The 18,553-nt window shown below is 39.0% G+C and overlaps 1 protein-coding gene and 1 pseudogene across 1 annotated transcript in view; one reads left to right on the top strand and one right to left on the bottom strand.

The window, feature by feature from the left end:
- The window catches only part of NRG3 (neuregulin 3), a 1,124,911-nt gene that overhangs the window by 540,131 nt on the left and 566,227 nt on the right, over positions 1-18,553 (bottom strand). The gene's annotated exons all lie outside the window — the stretch shown is intronic.
- Positions 14,788-15,579, top strand: LOC102872966 (annotated as a pseudogene).

Raw genomic sequence — 18,553 nt, 5'->3', positions numbered from 1 at the left:
TTGGCAAAACTGGACTGCTACCTGCAGAAAGCTGAAACAAGATCCACATTTCACACCATAAACAAAAATCAACTCAAGGTTGATCAGAGACCTGGGAGTAAAGTTCAAAATCATAAAATTCATAAGAGACAAACTGGGATGAAGGTTAGAAGGGCTATCTATGATATAAAGAGACTGCCAAATGCAGCCAGAAATGCACAATGTGGGGACAATAAAATTAATGAAAGGGATCTTCTAAAGATGAAATCTTTATGCTCATCAAAAAATTTTTTTCAACAGGGTAAAAAGAAAACCTATCAATTAAGAACAAACATTTGGCAGTACTATCTAAGACAAGGGTCTCTTAACAAAAGTTTACAGAACACCCTTGGGACTGCCGAAGAAAAAGCCTGATAACCCAATTACAAAATGGGCAAAAGACATGAAAAGACTTTTCACAGAGGAAGACACATAGTCAAGAGACACGTTAAGAAATGCTCCAAATCACTGGCTATAAAAAATATGCAAATCCAAACTATAATGAGATACCATCTTACCCAAGAAGCAGGGGCAAAATTTAGTAGGGCAGCAAGTAATGTATGTTGGCAAGGATGTGGAGAGATGGGAACTCTCATACAGTGTTGGTGGGATTGTAAAATGGTACAACCACTCTGGAAGACAGTTTGGCAGTTCCTCAAAAAGTTGAATATAGGAACTCCGTATTGCCCAGCTATTCCACTACTAGGAATATACCTCAAGGAAATTAGAACTGAGACACAGAGATCTATACACTAATGTTCATAGCAGCTTTATTCACCATCACAATAATATAGAAGCAGCCAACATGTCCTAATACAAGTGAATTTACTGAGAAACTGTGGTGCATTTACACAATGGAATCTATGTAGCACTCAAGAGCAACAATTTTGAAAAACACTACATAATTTGGGAGAAATTGGAGAGTGTTATATTGGGTGAACTAACATAGTCTCATAAGGACAAATAGTACATAAGACCATTATTGTAAAAGTAGAAGGATAGCTAGTGAAACATGTATGAGGACAAATGCAGGGAAGGGCTTGGGACAGAGAGGTGAGGATGGGTAGGGGGAAAACCACAGAGTTTCACAGTTTGGTGGGTGAAGGAAGGCAGTGAAGAAAATGGGAAGGATCCAATAGGGACCTGAAAAAATGGGTAATGATGAATTAGGTCCAATGGTGATGGCTTTTATAAAATATAATGCATGGGAATGATTGTATGAAACACAATATAAATGAAGAAAAGTGTGAAACACAATATATACAAACTTTGTGAGCAAAACAATGTTTTGTTGCTGTTGTTGTTGTTGTTAGGTGTCGTTGAATCGAGTAAGACGCAAAGTGACCCTATGAATATGGAAGTGGCATAGCTTCCAGTCACTGCAGTATAACAAACCAACAGCCTTACAGCGGCAAATCACTCTTAAACAAACAGGCCTTAAAAATCATATCAATAACAGTGAAAATTTAGTATTGTGGCAGAGGATAAACCTCACAAGTTGGAAAGCACTAAAACGGGGTCTAATTGTATGGATATAGTTAAGCTTTCTTTCAGTGTTGTTGTTGTTAGGTGCCTTGTGGTGCTGGAGAAGAGTCTTGAGGGTAGCATGGACTGTTAGGAAAACAAACAGATTCATCCTGGAAAGGGTCAAACCGGGCGGCTCCTTGGAGGCAAGGATTCTGAGGCTCCGTCTAACATACTTTGGACATGCTGTAAGGAGGGACCGGTCTTTGGAGAGGGACATCATGCTTGGTAGGGTGGAGGGACAATGCAGGTGGGGAAGGCCCTCTATGAGGTGGATTGATTCAGTGACTAGGGTAATCAGGATGGGTGTATCAGAGATGGTGCGATTGGCACAGGACAGAGCAAAGTTTAGGGCTGTTGTACATAGGGTCGTTATGAGTCACAAGCGACTCGACAGCACATAACATCAACAACAACAACAACAGTGTTTGCTTGCTATATTCTGACAATTGCCTCTTGGCCCAAGTAGGAGTTTCACACAAGCACAACCAAGGGTTCTGAGATTCCCATTCTTCTCAAAGTCAGCCACAGTTTGTTGTAATCCATATAGTCAAATGCCTTTGCATAGTCAATGAAACACAGATAGACATTCCTCTGGTACTCTCTGCTTTCAGCCAAAATCCATCTGACATTAGCTATAATATCCCTAGTGCCATGATCTCTCCTAAATCCAAACTCATAGGGGGAAAAAAAGATATAATAAAGTATATATATAAGGGAGCTCTTGTGGCCTAGTGGCAAAAAGCTTCATTGCAATCCCAAAGGCATGGTGTTTCAGGTCACTGGCTTCTACACAGGAAAAGGATGAGCAATCTCCTCCTATGTGATTAACTGCCACTGAAAATTCACCAGAGGGTGAAGTATGAGGCGATTCTGACTCGAAGGTACACAACTACAAGAAGAAGAAGATACATGTAAATGAAATAGTATATCCTTCCTTAGCATCAGTATGGATGGTGAAGAGATTGAGATAGTTAACAGTTTTCATTTACTTGGTTCCACAGTCAACACTCTTGGTAACAGCAGCCAGGAAATCAGGAGACAAATTGTGTTGGGAAAGTCAGCTGTGATGGACCTCTCAAGAGTACTGAAGAACAACAACATCAGGCTGGAGACTAAGGTGCGCCTGATCCAGGCTATAGTCTTTGCAATTACGTGCTATTCATCAGAGAGGTGGACAATGAATAGAGATGATAGAAACAGAATTGATGCCTTTGAGCTGTGGTGCTGGAGAAGAGTGTTGAATGCTATTCTCCTAGCAGTATGGACTGCTAGGAGAACAAACAGGTTTGTCCTGGAGAGGGTGAAGCCAGAATGCATCTTGGAGTCAAGGATTCTGAAGCTTCGTCTGACATACTTTGGGCATGTTGCAAGGAGAGACTGGTCCTTGGAGAGGGACATCATGTTTGGGAGAGTGGAGGGATGGCACAAGAGAGGAAGACCCTTGATGAGATGGATTGATTCTGTGAGTGGAGTGGTGGGAATGAGTGTGTTTGAGATGGCAAGGCTGGCACAGAATAGAACGTAACAGTCGCTATGAGCCATAAGCAACTCAATGGCACCTAACAACAACAACAATAATATCTCATATGTTCTTAAAATTTTCATCAAGAGAATTGTTTTTCCTCTAAGTGAAATTCTATGTTAGGTGTTAAGACACTCCAACAACAACAATAATATCTCACACGTTCTTAAAATTTTCATCAAGAGAATTGTTTTTCCTCTAAGTGAAATTCTATATTAGGTGTTAAGACACTCTGTCTTAAACAATGTTTAAAAGACTAAATAAGTTTAGTGAACAGCAGTCCCAAGCCAGGTTAACAGCAAGATATAATTATATAATATTTCAGATAGCTTCTCAGTCAATAAATGAAAGTCCAGTTCAGCCCAGTAGAACAAATGCAAGAAACCTCCACTTCCCTCAAATCATCTAGCACATTTTGACTGTCAGTAGTCACAAGTCTAAGTTACAAGTTTTCTTCAATCATCCAGCAAGTAAAACCTTTAACTCTAGCTCTATCTCAGGCTTCCACCAGGCTCCACCTCACCACAGTGTCTCCACAATCAGGCTAGCTCTCTCTCTTATGATGGCCTCAAAGATGTCGATGTAGAAGACCCTAATCAATTGTGAAACAAGTGTCCACAGTTGAGGCAGTTAGAGACCATGCCCCAAGGGCAGCTAAGGGTGGTGATTAGAGCTTTAAAGATTTAATTTACTTACATATTCTCACCCGGCTGTGTGTTCAGGTCTAAGACAATTAACAGAAAAGTAAGGGGAAAAAATCCAACACGACAGTGCCAAAGTTAGAATGCCTTTTCTCTATCTGTTAAACAAATTTTTCAATGAACCTCACAAAATATAAAATGAAAAAAATTAAAGCATTAGTAGGAGGGTTTACTCTCAGTAAACCTTTTGCTCATAGGGTCACTATGAGTTGTGCTCGACTTGAAGGCAATCAACAAAAACAACTCTCAGTCAGAGAGCAAATTGGTGTTCATCTTTCCTACATTAGATCCTTAACTTCACAGTTTGTGTCAGGAAACTAAAAGCCACACTCAAGTATTAAAATTTCATAAATATTTCAGGGCATACTATAATATTCATGTATTTGTTAGCTTTATCAAATTTTATTGAAATTATATTGAATTGACATAATTTTGATCTCCAATTTACTAGTGGACAAATTGAAATGTAAACATTTTTCTCCAATGACATCTATTTTAATGCACATGATGTAAAGCATGCAATTTTAATACAAAAATGAAGTATTTTAAAAGAAAAATAATTTAAAAGCCCAAATTTACTGTCAAATTAATTAAAAGTCATGTTGTTGTTGTATGTGCCATTGAGTACCTTGCGACTCATAGCGACCCTATGTACAACAGCCCTAAAACCTGCTCTATCCCTTGCCAATCTTATTGTCTCCGACACACCTACCCCATTACCCCAGTGATGGAATCAATTCGTCTCACTGAAGGTCTTCCTCTCCTGTGCTGTCCCTCTACCCTCCCAAATATGACGCCCCTCTCAAAGGACTGGTCCCTCCTTGCAACATCTCCAAAGTATGTCAAACAAAGCTTCAGAATCCTTGCATCCAAGGAACAGATTGGCTCCACCCTCTCCAGGATGAACTTGTTAAAATTCAAACTCATAGTGACCCTTAATAGGGTTTCTGAAGCTTTAAATCTTAATAAAAGGAGAATGCTCATATTTCCCCCATGGAGAGTTCAGTGGATTTGAAATTCCAACCTCAAATTAGAAGCCTGATATGTCATATAATACATTATCAGGACAAAGCGCTAGATGTTTCACCTTTGGAGATATATCTAGGATTAGAGCACAAAAGGGGGTATGAACTTTTAAAAAACCTCAACAAGGAAAACAAAAATAGCTGAATTACAAAATTGGAAGAAGACATGAAAAGAATATTCATACACAGGAGACAATCAGATGATGAACAAGCATGTGAAGAAATGCTCAAATTTTCTAACTCTTTGTTGTTATGTACCTTTGGGCTGGCAGGGTGACACACTACCACTAAGACCTCCCTCACTAACTCTTGTGGGGATTATTATGTATCATTGAGTCAGAACTTACTCATAGCTGAACCTCCAGTGTGTTTTCAGAAGCAAAAAATCTCAAAGAAGAAGACTGTCCATCTTTCTCCCATGGATTCAAACTGCCTACTTTTGGGTGGGCAGCACAACTCCTTACCACCTAGCCACCAGAGTTCCCTTTCACCAGCTATTTGTTATTTGTTGTTGTTGTTGTTGTTATGTGCCATCGAGTCATTTGCAACTCATAGCGACCCTATGTACAACAGCTCTAAACCCTGCTCTATCCTGTGCCGATCACATTGCCTCTGACACACCCATCCCGAGTAACCCAGTCACTGAATCAATCCACTTCATAGAGGGCCTTCCCCTCCTGCGCCGTTCCTCCACCCTCCCACGCATGATGTCCTTCTCCAAGGACCGGTCTCTCCTCACAACATGTCCAAAGTATGTTAGACAGAGCCTCAGAATCCTTGCCTCCAAGGAGCCACCCTGTTTAACCCTTTAGAGGACGAATCTGTTTGTTTTCCTAGCAGTCCATGGTATTCTCAATGCTCTTCTCCAGCACCACAGCTCAAAGGTATCAATTCTCCTTCTATCCTCCTTGGTCATTGTCTAACTCTCTAATGCATAACAAGTGATTGTGAAGACCATGGCCTGTATCAAATGCACCTTAGTCTCTAGAGTGACACCATTGCTCTTCAGTACTTTGGAGAGGTCCCTAACAGCAGACTTTCCCATGGCAATGCGCCTTTTAATTTCCCTGGCTACTGGTGCCAAGAGTGTCGACTGTGGAGCCAAGCAAACTAAAGTTGTTAACAATCTCAGTCTCTTCACCATCCATCCTGATGCTGCCAATTGGTCCAGTGGTGAGAATCTTTGTCTTCCTGACATTGAATCTCAATCCATATTGGAGGCTGCAGTCCTTGATCCTCTGTAGCAGGTGCTTCAGGTCCTCTTCAGTTTTAGCAAGCAGGGTTATGTCATCTGCATAACGCAGATTGTTGATAAATCATCCATCAATATTGACCACACATTTCTCCCAGATAATCTGTTCTGCAAATAGGTTGGAAAGGTATGGAGATAGGATGCATCCCTGGCGTCCGCCCTTCCCAATTTTGAACCATGCAGTGTCCTTTGCTCTGTTCTGACGACTGCCTTCTGGTCCAAGTATAGGTTTCACATTAGCACAATCAAGTGTTCTGGGATTCCTTTCTTCTCAGTATCAGCCACAGTTTGTTATGATCCACACTGTCAAATGCCTTTGCATAGACAATGAAACACAGATAGACATTCCTTTGGTATTCTCTGCTTTCAGCTAAGATCCATGTAACATCAGCTACAATATCCCAAGTACCATGACCCCTTCTAAACCCAGCCTGGACTTCTGGTAGTTCTTTGCTGATGTGTTGTTCCAGTCGTTTTCGGATAATCTTCAGTAAAATCTTGCTTGCATATGAAATCAGTGAGATTGTTCTATGGTTTCCATACTCTTTTGGGTCACCTTTCTTTGGGATAGGAACAAATATAGATCTCTTCCAGTCAGTTGGCCAAGTGGTTGTTCTCCAGATTTCTTGGCACAATTTGGTGAGCATGTCCAGTGCAGCATCTGTTAGCTGAAATATGTCATTTGGTATTCCTTATTTTTTTGCTATTTCATTCAAAGCAGCCTGAACTTCTTCTTTCATCACCATAGGCTCTTGCTCATATGTTGGTCCCAACTTAAGGAACTACGAGCAGCTGATGCGTTTGGAATCACAGAAGCCAAGGAAGCTTCATATATAAGCTATTAGATCAAGGGCTGGTCAATGGGAGATAGATATGAAGGGAGTGGGTAGAAGTGGATAGGTATCCTGGTGGATGGTGGAGCAGGGAAATAAGTGGGTAAAGACACATGTGCCAAAGGCAGGGACAACACTGACACTAATGTTTAACTCCACAATAAGGGATATACCTTTAACTTGCTGGTCTGTCTGATACTTCTCTAAATCTGAACATTCACATTAAGACAGACTAGGAAGAAGGATTGGCCATCCACTTCTGAAACAACAGGCCTCTGAAAACCCTATGTACAACAGAACAACAACAATAGCAGTCAATAAATATTTTTGTGTATTAAATTGTGTCTCAAATATATGTCTTATAAATTTTAATATATATAATTGTTTATAATCCACCGGGAACAGATTTTCTCTTATGCTAATGAACAGTGTTGGTAAAGTGTACATTTTAAACCAATCTCTCTCTTTTGAGATAGAAACAAGAAAATGAGCTATGAGAAAAAAAATGAACATTGCCCAGAAGCAAAATCTTAAGACCTTCCTTTAGAAGTAACAAAGGAAGAAAACCTCCTCCTTGGATTTGCAATCTATTACAGATTTTCTGACTTTCAAATGTTGAGAAAAGAAAAACTTCTGTTTGTTAAAGTTACTAATTTTTTATAGCAGTATTTATTTTTTCTTATAGCACTAATAAAAACGTAGGACACATGGTACTGTTTAAGTTTACGCTTTCACTGCTCAGTATGGAGTTTTACATAAAAAGAGATTGTAAGTTATCAGTCAAATTTGTACATTCAGTAAAAGAGTTACCTAAGAACATGAATCCTAGAAGAATTTAGTCAAATGTGGCTATCATAGCACCATATGCCATCTTAATAGTGGATGATATATTCAATACTATTCTCCAGCACAACAGCTCAACAAAGGCATCAATTATCCTTTCATCATTCCTAGTCATTGTTCAGCTTTCTGATGCATAGAAAGTAATTACAAAGACTAAGGCCTGGATCAGGTACACCTTAGTCTCCAAACTGACATTGTTGCTTTTCAGTACTGTGGAGAGGTCTCTCCCAGCTGACTTTCCCTACAGCTTGTCTTTTAATTTGGCTGCTGAAATGAAGAGTGTTGATTGTGGAGCCAAGCAAACTAAAGTTGTTAATAATCTCAATTTCTTTATCATCTAGTATGTTTAAATATCATAGACAATAATAATTTCAATACTTTATTAAGCTAACTTTGCAATATAAGTTTTCATGATTATTTTTATGGTTTCAGATTAAAGTGTAAAGTAAAATTAACTTGTAGATGAATGGGTAGATAGATGATAGAGAGAAATAGACACAGATAGATAATTATGACTTAGATATAATTTTACAGCTTTGGTGGTGCAGTATTTGAGAAATTGTACCACTAACCCAAAGAGGTAAAGCTTCTCTGACAATTTAAATCAACCCGCTGTGCAAAGAATGAACAGATTGCCCCCATGAAATTTACAGCCTCAGAAAACTCACAGGAAGTTCGGTTTTAAGGTGGTTCCAACTTGAAGGCAATGCGTTGAGTAAGTTTAATCTATAATTTACTTTGAAATACTTTATCATGTTATTATGTACTATCTATCACCATGTCTTTTTCCCTAAAGATTTTCTGAATGTGTTAAACTTACCACGTAACATTTGCACTGCTGTGGCACTTTCATTTAAACCAAGATAACTGAAATATAGATAGTCTATGTTCATTTTGATCTACACCCTGTAATTGTTGGTTAGTAAATTTTAATTGATAGTGTCCATTAGAAAAGGATGTATCTGATTAGGGCTCCCAGAGTACAGAAACAGTTAAACATCCTACCATAAACCTAAAATTGGAGGAGTAGGCCACCCACAAACATGGTGGAAGGAAATCTGATCATCTGCTTCTGAGATGATGCAGGCAAAGAATAAAGCAGTTCCACGTGTCTGGGAGTCAGAACAGATGGGATAGCAACAAGTGTCTTTTGCTTTATTTATAATCGCTGTTAGAGTGCTTGGTTATTAAAATACAGGATGGTAAAAATTATTTTTTTCTTCAATGAAAACTGGTGTTATTCAAGATAATTTAATGGGTTAAAAATACTGTGCATCATTTAAATAAGAATCCATTGTTATACCTGACAAAGCAAACCAAGTGCTGTCCTAGGAGTATTTTCACACTGGTCACATGCTTATCTGGTAGAATATCAAAAAGAACTAGAAGTAAAATTCTCTTTGTGATTGTTTGCTAGTAAGTGTTATGTATTTGTACATAAGACAACTATTAATCATAATAATGTTAAAATGTGGAGAAAGAAGATCAACATTTCGTGACCTACAACTCTCCCCCCACTCCCATTGCTTATGAAGCTGTAGACCTACTGAGTTTTAGTTGATCCTGTGTTTCATGGGCCTAATTTTGTTTTGTTTTCCATTTTTTTAATTGTGATCTTAACAAAAGTTTACAGAAAACTTGGATTTTTTTTTCATTCATTTTTGCACATTTCCCTCTCTACCTCCTCAGCTAGCTTTAAAAAGAAAAAAAAAATCATTCATTACTGCATAATTTCCTCCCTCCACCTACTAGTCCACTTTGCTTTGTACCTTTTATTCTGGACTGTTTGTTATGCATTTATGCCTAATCATATATTCATTTTAAACAGTTCTTTCCTTCATCTGGAACAGATCATAGGCCTAATTTTGGAGGTGGAGCTGGAAAGAGAGCAGCTTCTGGGAGCATAATCACCTTTTCGAGACAGCAGAAACAAAGAAATCAGGCCCAAATAGCAAGCTCATCTTAAAGCTTTGCTCCCAACTAGTCATTTATGTTTAGTTGACCAAAGCCTACAAATTGAACCAGTGACATTAACTCAATCCAACTGATACTAATATCAATGTCAGAGTAGAACCATGCTCCACAGAATGTTCAGCAGATAATTTTACATAAGTCATTCTCTATGTGTTTCTTCAAGACAACCTTGGGTGGCATCAAGACCCAGCCTTCTTGCTGGCAGTAAGCATGTCTACTGATTATATCAGTAGAGAAATATTGTACTCATCACGAAGCCATGTCAAGAGGCTGCAGTAGTACCACTATAAGGAAAATGAAAGGATAACTCCTTCTGCCTCAAGGTAGAAGAGGGAAAGCTAGGATGTATTCCCATTGTAGCATACTATTTGACTCTGGATGCGGGGAAGAGACGTCAGGGTTCATATTTATCAAACTTAGCCTATCAATCATAACCAATCATAATGGCTAAATTCTGATTGCCACAAGTGTATTGAGCTCTTCAATGTCAAATAACAGTTGTCTTGTTGCTATGAGATGTTGAAGAGGAAACGAGAACAGAATAATAGCTGCCTCTTCAGTGGGTTTCAAGAGACTATAAATTACACAGGACTAGCTCTCTCCCATGGAGTAGCTGATGGATTTGAACTGGAAGAAGGTGTGAAAAGATAGAACTAACAGTAATGTGGCATGCAGGTGTAGGCAACATTAATTTACTCAAATTTGAGGTTCTGAAGTCATTAAGAAGAATAAACCTTCTGAAAACAAGAAAGAAAAAAAACCCCGAACAACCCAGTTACAAATATAAACCTTCATAGAATGGGTAGCTACAAGTACACAGTACAAACACGCAGCTAACACAAAGATAAGTTTATTGATGACCACCCCTTCATTTCTGTAACAGGCACTTAGCAGAAAGTCTAGCTATTACACAATTACTGCTATTCCTGCTCTTAGCAATAGGAATAAGTTAAGTGTAGGCTTGTTTCTATGGTAAGTGATACAATTGCCCTAAGCAAATCACCCTGGCTTATTCTTTCAGGAAACATACACAACTTGAGGGGACTGGTTGAAGACAGATTGAAAATAGCACTTGATTGTCTTCTCCCCATAAATCAGAACTTTTTCTAATTGATGCTATTTCTTTTTTTCAGTCGACCACACAACTTCCCTCTTCCCACTGGCTCCCTTAAGCCTTTCCCATCAGTCAGTCTTCATGATGAAAGCCTGCATGATGATCTGGAGAGTTCATGGCCTAACATAAGGTGTTCTCTTGCACACCACACAAACTGAACAGTGTGGACACATACTATGTTTTGGGAAGCCAGACTATGGTAAGATATGGACAGTATCCTAGTTTTAGCATACCATAGTCAGGTTTCTGCACCATGGCTATTCTATTTGTGTTATTTCTTAGACTGACTGACCCAGTACTAGCAACAATGGGTATAAGCAGAACAACAATTGTGAGGATGGTACAAGCTAAGACAATAGTTTATTGTATTGCACATGGGGACTAACTCAACATATTCTTAGGCAGCCACACAAAATGTCATACTAGTTATACTTTTGTTTCTGTCCTCATCATTAATACTTTCAGCCATCCATGACGTTCACTGGGTCCCATGAGTTACCCTTGGAATAATTTGGAAGCTACTTAGAGCAAGGATTCTGGGGCTTCGTCTGACATACTTTGGACATGTTGTAAGGAGAGACAGGTCCTTGGAGAGGGACATCATGCTTGGTAGGGTGGAGGGACAGCACAAGAGGGGAAGACCCTCTATGAGGTGGATTGATTCAGTGACTGGGGTAATCGGGATGGGTGTGTCAGAGGCAATGCGATTGGCACAGGATAGAGCAGGGTTTAGGGCTGTGGTACATAGGGTCTCTATGAGTCACAAATGACTCGACAGCACATAACAACAACAATAACTTAGGGTTAAGAAACTTGCCTCTACACACCATTTTAACCCATTCCTTGTGGGGCAGGGCAGGGTAGGAGCCAGTCAAGATGTTTAGCAATTCTTCAATTAAAACTTTCTAAATCTTGCAGATTAAAAAAAAATTAATGTAACTAATTTGTCATTAAAACTATAACAAACCACAACAATACAAAATTTGAAACATCCAGCAAAATTTCCTTTTCCCCAATGAGATCATTATCATGTTGACATTATTTCCTGACCAAGTTCTGGTGCTGCATTCTTCCAGAGCTCAGTATTAGAAAGTTATTTAGAGCTTTCAGCTTCTGATACATTACTAAAAGCATTGTGATTTAGGAAACAAATATTGTCCTAAGTAAGAGTAAAATCACATAAATCAGAGGATATTGAGTTAAAGTTTTTAAAATATTCTCAGTCCATTTCTGCTCTGAAAATTATACTGACATGAGTAAATAAAATAAAAAATTTAAAAGATCCAGATAGCCAGAATTTTCTATACATAATTTCCTTAACCAAGTGTAGCTTTCAGCATTTGTTATAATACAAAGTCAACTTGCTATATTTCCTTCTAATATTCAGGCAATTGTTTACATATTTCCTGGGCCCATAGATTATTACATTTTAAATATCTCTTCTAAGTAGGAGAATATGCTAATTATGGAGGACAGCATCTTATGTTGGATATTAGTGGCATTTTGACATTATTGTTTCCTTTATCACAGAAGTATGGTAAGAAATAGAAATAATGGGAGCAGTCTGAGTCAAAGGAATCTAGACAGTATGTTGAAAATCTGCCATCTCTTATTCTCAGTTCACATTGGTCAAGAGAATAGAGTGTGATAAGAGGAGATAGGATATTTTAATTTACTCTTTTCAAGATAATGGCTTAGAAATGTGAGTGAAATTTACACAGGCAATTCTAATGCTTTTTCTAGTTTGGTTGTGGGTGTTTTTTGTTTTGTTTTTTTATTTACTTGAAAAATAACTCTGCTTTGGCATTTCTATTGATGAAAATTGTTACAAAAGAAGGCAAACATCTGAGAATTTAAAACAGAAGCAGATAACAATCAGCTGACCTCATTACTATTTTTGTGAGATAGTTGTGCATGCTCAGAAACAACATGAATTGGGTAAGGGAAATTTCCACTGCTACCAACAAAGATGTCTACAGATAAAGGAATTGTTGTTGTTGTTATTGTTACATGCCTTTGAGTCGTTTGCAACTCATAGCGACAACAGTCCTAAACTCTGCTCTGTCCTATGCCAATCATACTGTCTCTGACACACCCATCCCGATTACCCCAATCACTGAATCAATCCACCTCATAGAGGGCCTTCGCCTCCTGCGCTATCCCTCCACCCTGCCAAGCATGAAGTCCCTCTCCAAGGACCACTCCCTCCTTACAACATGTCCAAAGAATATTAGACGGAGCCTCAGAATCCTTGCCTCCAAGGGGCCGCCCAGTTTGACCCTTTCCAGAATGAATCTGTTTGTTTTCCTATCAGTCCATGGTACCCTCAATACTCTTCTCCAGCACCACAGCTCAAAGGCATCAACTCTCCTTCTATCCTCTCTAGTCATTGTCCAGCTCTCTGATGCATAACAAGTAATAGCAAAGACCATGACCTGTATCAGACGCACCTTAGTCTCCAGAGAGACACCATTGCTCTTCAGTACTTTGGAGAGGTCCCTAACAGCAGACTTTCCCAAGGCAATACGTCTTCTAACTTCCTGGCTACTGGTGCCAAGAGTGTTGACTGTGGAGCCAAGCAAACTAAAGCTGTGAACAATCTCAATCTTTTCACCATCCATCCTGATGCTGCCAATTGGTCCAGTGGTAAGAAATTAAAAAATGAAATATTTATTTTATTTTATATGGCTTTCAAAAATCTTTAGTAGATAGTCTGGGTTGGCAGTAGTAGATCCATCTGAAAATGTATCCCTTGTGCTTCATCCCATCTGTACAATAGATCATTTTTGGGTCCCAGTGTATGGAAAGAAGAAAGGCAGAGGTTCCAAGGCAAATTGATATTTCTTTTACAGGACTATGACCCCATACCACATATAGATTAGGTCTATGTTAGTCACTTAGCTACACTGACATGGAAGGGAGGTAAGGCAACACCTACTCTCACAGCCAGGGCCTCAGTAACACAATCTGCTTCTTCTTCACTGATATCTGAAGGCCATTTCTAGGTAATTTAAGTCACAGTTTATCCATTCTCAGACACACATGATTTTAGGGCTATTGTACATAGGGTCGCTATGAGTCGCAGGCAACTCGACGGCACATATCCAACCACAACATCTTAGAGTGCTTTGAGGTGCTTGATAAATAGATATGCTCAATCACTGAGTGATATACAAGTACTAAATTTATTCTATGTTTATGTTTAGATGTCAACATAGCAAAATTATTTTGGAGAAAAAAATATTTATTACCATGAACAACACAACAAACACTCTAGAAAAAAAATTACTTTGTTTAGCGATTACACAGATGTGTAGTCAGCATTCAAAAGCTTTTTTCCTCAAAAATGATTTGTAATATAGGAGCCAGTTCTACTAGCCTACTCCAACCTTTCTCCTTTAAAGGCAAGCCACAGCTGGTCTGCAGTGTTGACTCTTCTAGTGATACTTGCTTCCTCCCTTTTAGTTGGTCTTTGAGCTTTCTACATCACCCAATACAACATGAGTGTAAAATCAAGCCCTTTACTACCTCCACTCTTCTTTTGTAGTAAAATTGGTTAATTCCTTTTCTTTTGTCTTTGAGAGGTTTTTTTTCTATTTCCTGAGCTCCTGACATTGATTACTTATTAAAAACAAAAAGAAAACAAAACCAAAAAACCAACCAAAACAGTGCAATTTAAAATTAATTTTTAATGTATAGAAAATCCTATAGAATAAAGTAGAACAACCTCATAGAGTTCCCAAGATTGTGTTCTCTATGGAAACAGATTGCTACATCTTTACTTCCAGGGGTGGGCTTAAAGCATTTTCTGTTTGGTTAGTCATTGAATGCTTAAAGACTGTGCAACCAGTCTTTCCTAAATAACACATACCATGTTAAAAGCACATACTTTTGAGCATCAAAGGGTACTAGTAACAAGAATGTGAGTCAGTGACAATGGCAGCATAGGGAGGATGGACAAGATCAATGGCTAGAAAGATGACAGTGGGGAGTCATGATCACAATGAAGAAAACAGCACACCAAAAAATGGCAAGAAGGATAAAACTGAACAAGACAAGGATCAGAGCAGCAGTAAGAGGGAGGTTGTTCCTGGGCCACAGAGTATCTCCTGCAGTACAACTCTACACCTTCTGGTATTCTAGGAAGATCCCTGAGGGTCTACCAGTTCAAAGAGCTATGAACAGAACATCAAGCAGATCTGCATCCTTGCCTCTGTGCAGCAATTTTGAAGATTACACTACTAAGTTCTGGGGACCTGAGAGGCCACAAAGTCTTCCATCTATAAAAAAAATAATTAAACCCATGTGAAAGGATGATGCAGATAAAAATGGTTATAAATGTATTATACATTTATGACTACTGAAGCGATTGGCCTCCCGTTGCTGGGAGAATCATTCCTGATCATACTGGAGGAGCAGTTCATGGCTGGGGAGGAAATCTGTGGATATATCGGCTCTGTCTGGTTTCAGGAGGACATTATCTCAGTGTGGAACAAAACTTCCAGTGATCAAGCAACCACAGCCCAAATCTAGGACACTCTTGGATTATTGCTTAACCTACCTTCCTACACCATTATGGAAGATAAACCTCGCACTGACAGTATCTAAATACCAGAACTACTGGTCCTCAAAGGCTCCTTTTTCAAAAACCTCTGGAAGCTGAAAGTGTATGACTCTGCTTTTCTGGGTGGTACTGTTACTGAAGTTGGCACCATCAGTCTCTTTTCTTGTGGGTGTGCCTTCTGTCCTGAACAACAGAACCCGGAATGACATTTGATTCTTTAAAAATAGGCTGACACACAACAGCTACAACAACTGCTAATGTCTCTTAATGTTGTTGTTGTTATTATTAGGTGCCATAGAGTCAAATACAAGTCATAGCAACAGTGATTGGGTCAATCCACCTAGCTGAGGGTCTCCCTCTTCTTTGCTGACCCTCCACCCTCCCAAGCATCATGCCTCTCTCCAAAGAATATAGTCCCTCCTAACAACATGCCCAAAATATGTGAGGTGAAGTCTCATCATCCTTGCCTCTAAGGAGCACTCTGGCTGCACCCTCTCCAAGACACATTTGTTTGTCCTTTTGGCCATCCATGAGATGTTCAGTGCTCTTCTTCTTATGTCATAATTACTCATTTACTAGCTATCAGATGTATAACAAGTAATCAAAAAGACCACGGCATGAATAAGATGTACCTTAGTCCTCAGACTGATGTCATTACTCCTCAATAATTTGGAGAGGTCTGTAACTGCAAACTTTGCAGTGTAATGTATCTCCTTATTTTCTGACTGCTGGTACCAAAGTGATAATTGTGGATCCAAGTAAGATGAAGTTGTTAGCAATTTCAGTCTCTTCTGCATCCATCACAATGCTGCCTATAGGTCCAGAGGTAAGAATCTGTTGACATTGAGATACAATGCATATTGAAGTCTGAATTCCTTGATCTTCCGCAACAAGTACTTCATGTCCTCCTCACTTTTCAGCAAGTATGGTTGTGTTATCTGCATAATGCAAGTTATTGATGAGTCTCCCTCCAATCCTGATGCCATATTCCTCTTCATAGAGTCCAGCTTCTCAAATAATTTGCTCAGCATAAAGATTGAATAGGTACGGAGAGAAAACACAATCCTGACACACTCCTTTCTTAATTTTAAACCATGCAGTGTTTCCTTGTTCCTTTCACACAACAGCATAGGTTTCATATGAGCACAATTATAAGTGCTCTGAAACTCCCACTACTCTCAATATCAGCTACAACTCCTTATGAGTAAAATGAGTAAAATGCCTTTGCATAGTTAATAAAGCACAAATATACATTATTCTGATATTCTTTACTTTCAACCAGGATCCATCTGACACCAGCAATGATATCCTTGGTCTCTTCTAAATCCTGCTTAACTACTGGCAGTTACCTATCTATGTACTATTCCAGCAGTTTTTAAATTATGTTCAGCAGTATTTTGCTGGCATATGAGATTAATGATATTGTTTGATAGTTTCCACATTCTGCTGGGTCATCTTTCTTGGGAATGGGAACAAATATGGATGAGTTCCAATCCATTGGCCAGACAGTCTTTCTCCAAATTTCCTGGCATAGACTGGTAATTGCATCTAAGGTAATATTTGTTAACTGAAACAAGTTAGTTAGTATCCCGTCAATGCCTGGGGCTTTATTTGTTGCCAATGCTGTCAATGCAGCTTCCACTTCTTCCTTCATTACCATGGCTCCTACTCATATAGTACTTCTTGAAATTTTTCACCGTCAATCAGTTCTTTTTGGTACAGTGACTCTGTGTATTCCCTCGATCTTCTTTTAATGCTTTTGAGATAATTTAAAATATTATCCATAACATCCATGGTTTTTGCAAATAATAAATCATTGAATGTGTGGAACTCTATCACTCTATCTCCAGCCTCATTTCTCTCACAGAGCCCGTATTTTCCAGCTACTGATCCTTCTTCCCTGTTCCCAACTTTTGTGTTCCAGTCGCACATTAATATTATTGTGTCTTGGTTGCATGTTTGATCAACTTCTGACTGCAAAAGTTGGTAGAAATCTTCCATTTCCTCCTCTTTGGCTCTAGTTGTTGGTGGGTATATTTGAATTATAGTGGTATTCACTGGACTTCCTTGTAAGCGTATGGATACACCACATTGTATTTCAGAATAGATCTAGAAATGACTTTTTAAATTATGAAGCCAACCCCATTTTTTCTCACCTTTTCAACCCCAGCATAGTAAATCACATGATCATCTGATTCAAAAAGTCCCATGCCAAGCCATCTCATCTCGCCAATACCTACTATGTCAATATTTATGCGTTCCATTTCTTTCTTAACAATGTCCAATTTTCCTACATTCATGCTTCTCACATTCCACGTTCCAATCTCTAGTGTCTCCCTACAGCTATTCCTCTTTCTCTGTGTTTCCATTTCTAAGATCTCAGTTTCAATTGCCATGTCTTTCAGTCCAAATGATAGTCTAAGTGTGCTCTATTGTACATAGGGTTTTGAAGGCCTATCATTTTGGAAGTGAATGGCCAATCCTTCTTCCTTGTCTGTACCAATCTTTAAATATATATAATAGTATCTGACAGACAAGCATTCCACAGAAAAGAGAAGATGAAAGACATTTGCCCAGTTATAATAATGACCAATAGATTCAATGTTGCTGCCCACCCACGCTTCCTTACTCCACCACCATCACTTCCTACTTTTGCCTACAGCATTCAGTATCCATCTCCCATTGACCAGCCCTTGATGTGATGGCCTAAGTCTCAAGCCATCAGGATTTCTGTGATTCTGAACATATTGTGCTGCCGTGAGTCTCTTATGATGCAGCCAATATGACTTCAATTTAAAGTCATTAAGTACAACTGTAATGTACAACTTCCACTCCAGGATGGCCTTCTCATGGGTTAATACCGCCTATCTTCCATTTGAAGCCAGGTGCTGATGCAAATTTTCTTGCCCTGAGGTCCCAAAACTCTTTTTAAGGCAATGCTTTGGAGTGCATGCTGGCTAATGTGGCCTGTGGTTACCTGGGTTAGACCTGACCACATGCATAGAAATCAAATAGATTGCACGTGTGGAAAGACTCATTTGAGAAGCTCAATATAAGCAGTGAAGGTCAGGTGCTGATTGTGGGACAGACCACCAACTACTCATATGTAAGTTCAAGCTGAAGTTGAGGAAAATTAAATCAAGTCCACGGGAACCAAAATTTTATCTTAAGTCTATCCCA

This window comes from Elephantulus edwardii, unplaced genomic scaffold, assembly GCF_000299155.1.
Source record: "Elephantulus edwardii isolate Elephantulus edwardi_28Jun2011 unplaced genomic scaffold, EleEdw1.0 scaffold00421, whole genome shotgun sequence".
Lineage (NCBI taxonomy): Eukaryota > Metazoa > Chordata > Mammalia > Macroscelidea > Macroscelididae > Elephantulus > Elephantulus edwardii.
The sequence above is the reverse complement of the archived record's forward strand: the minus strand, read 5'-3'. Positions and strand labels throughout refer to the sequence as shown.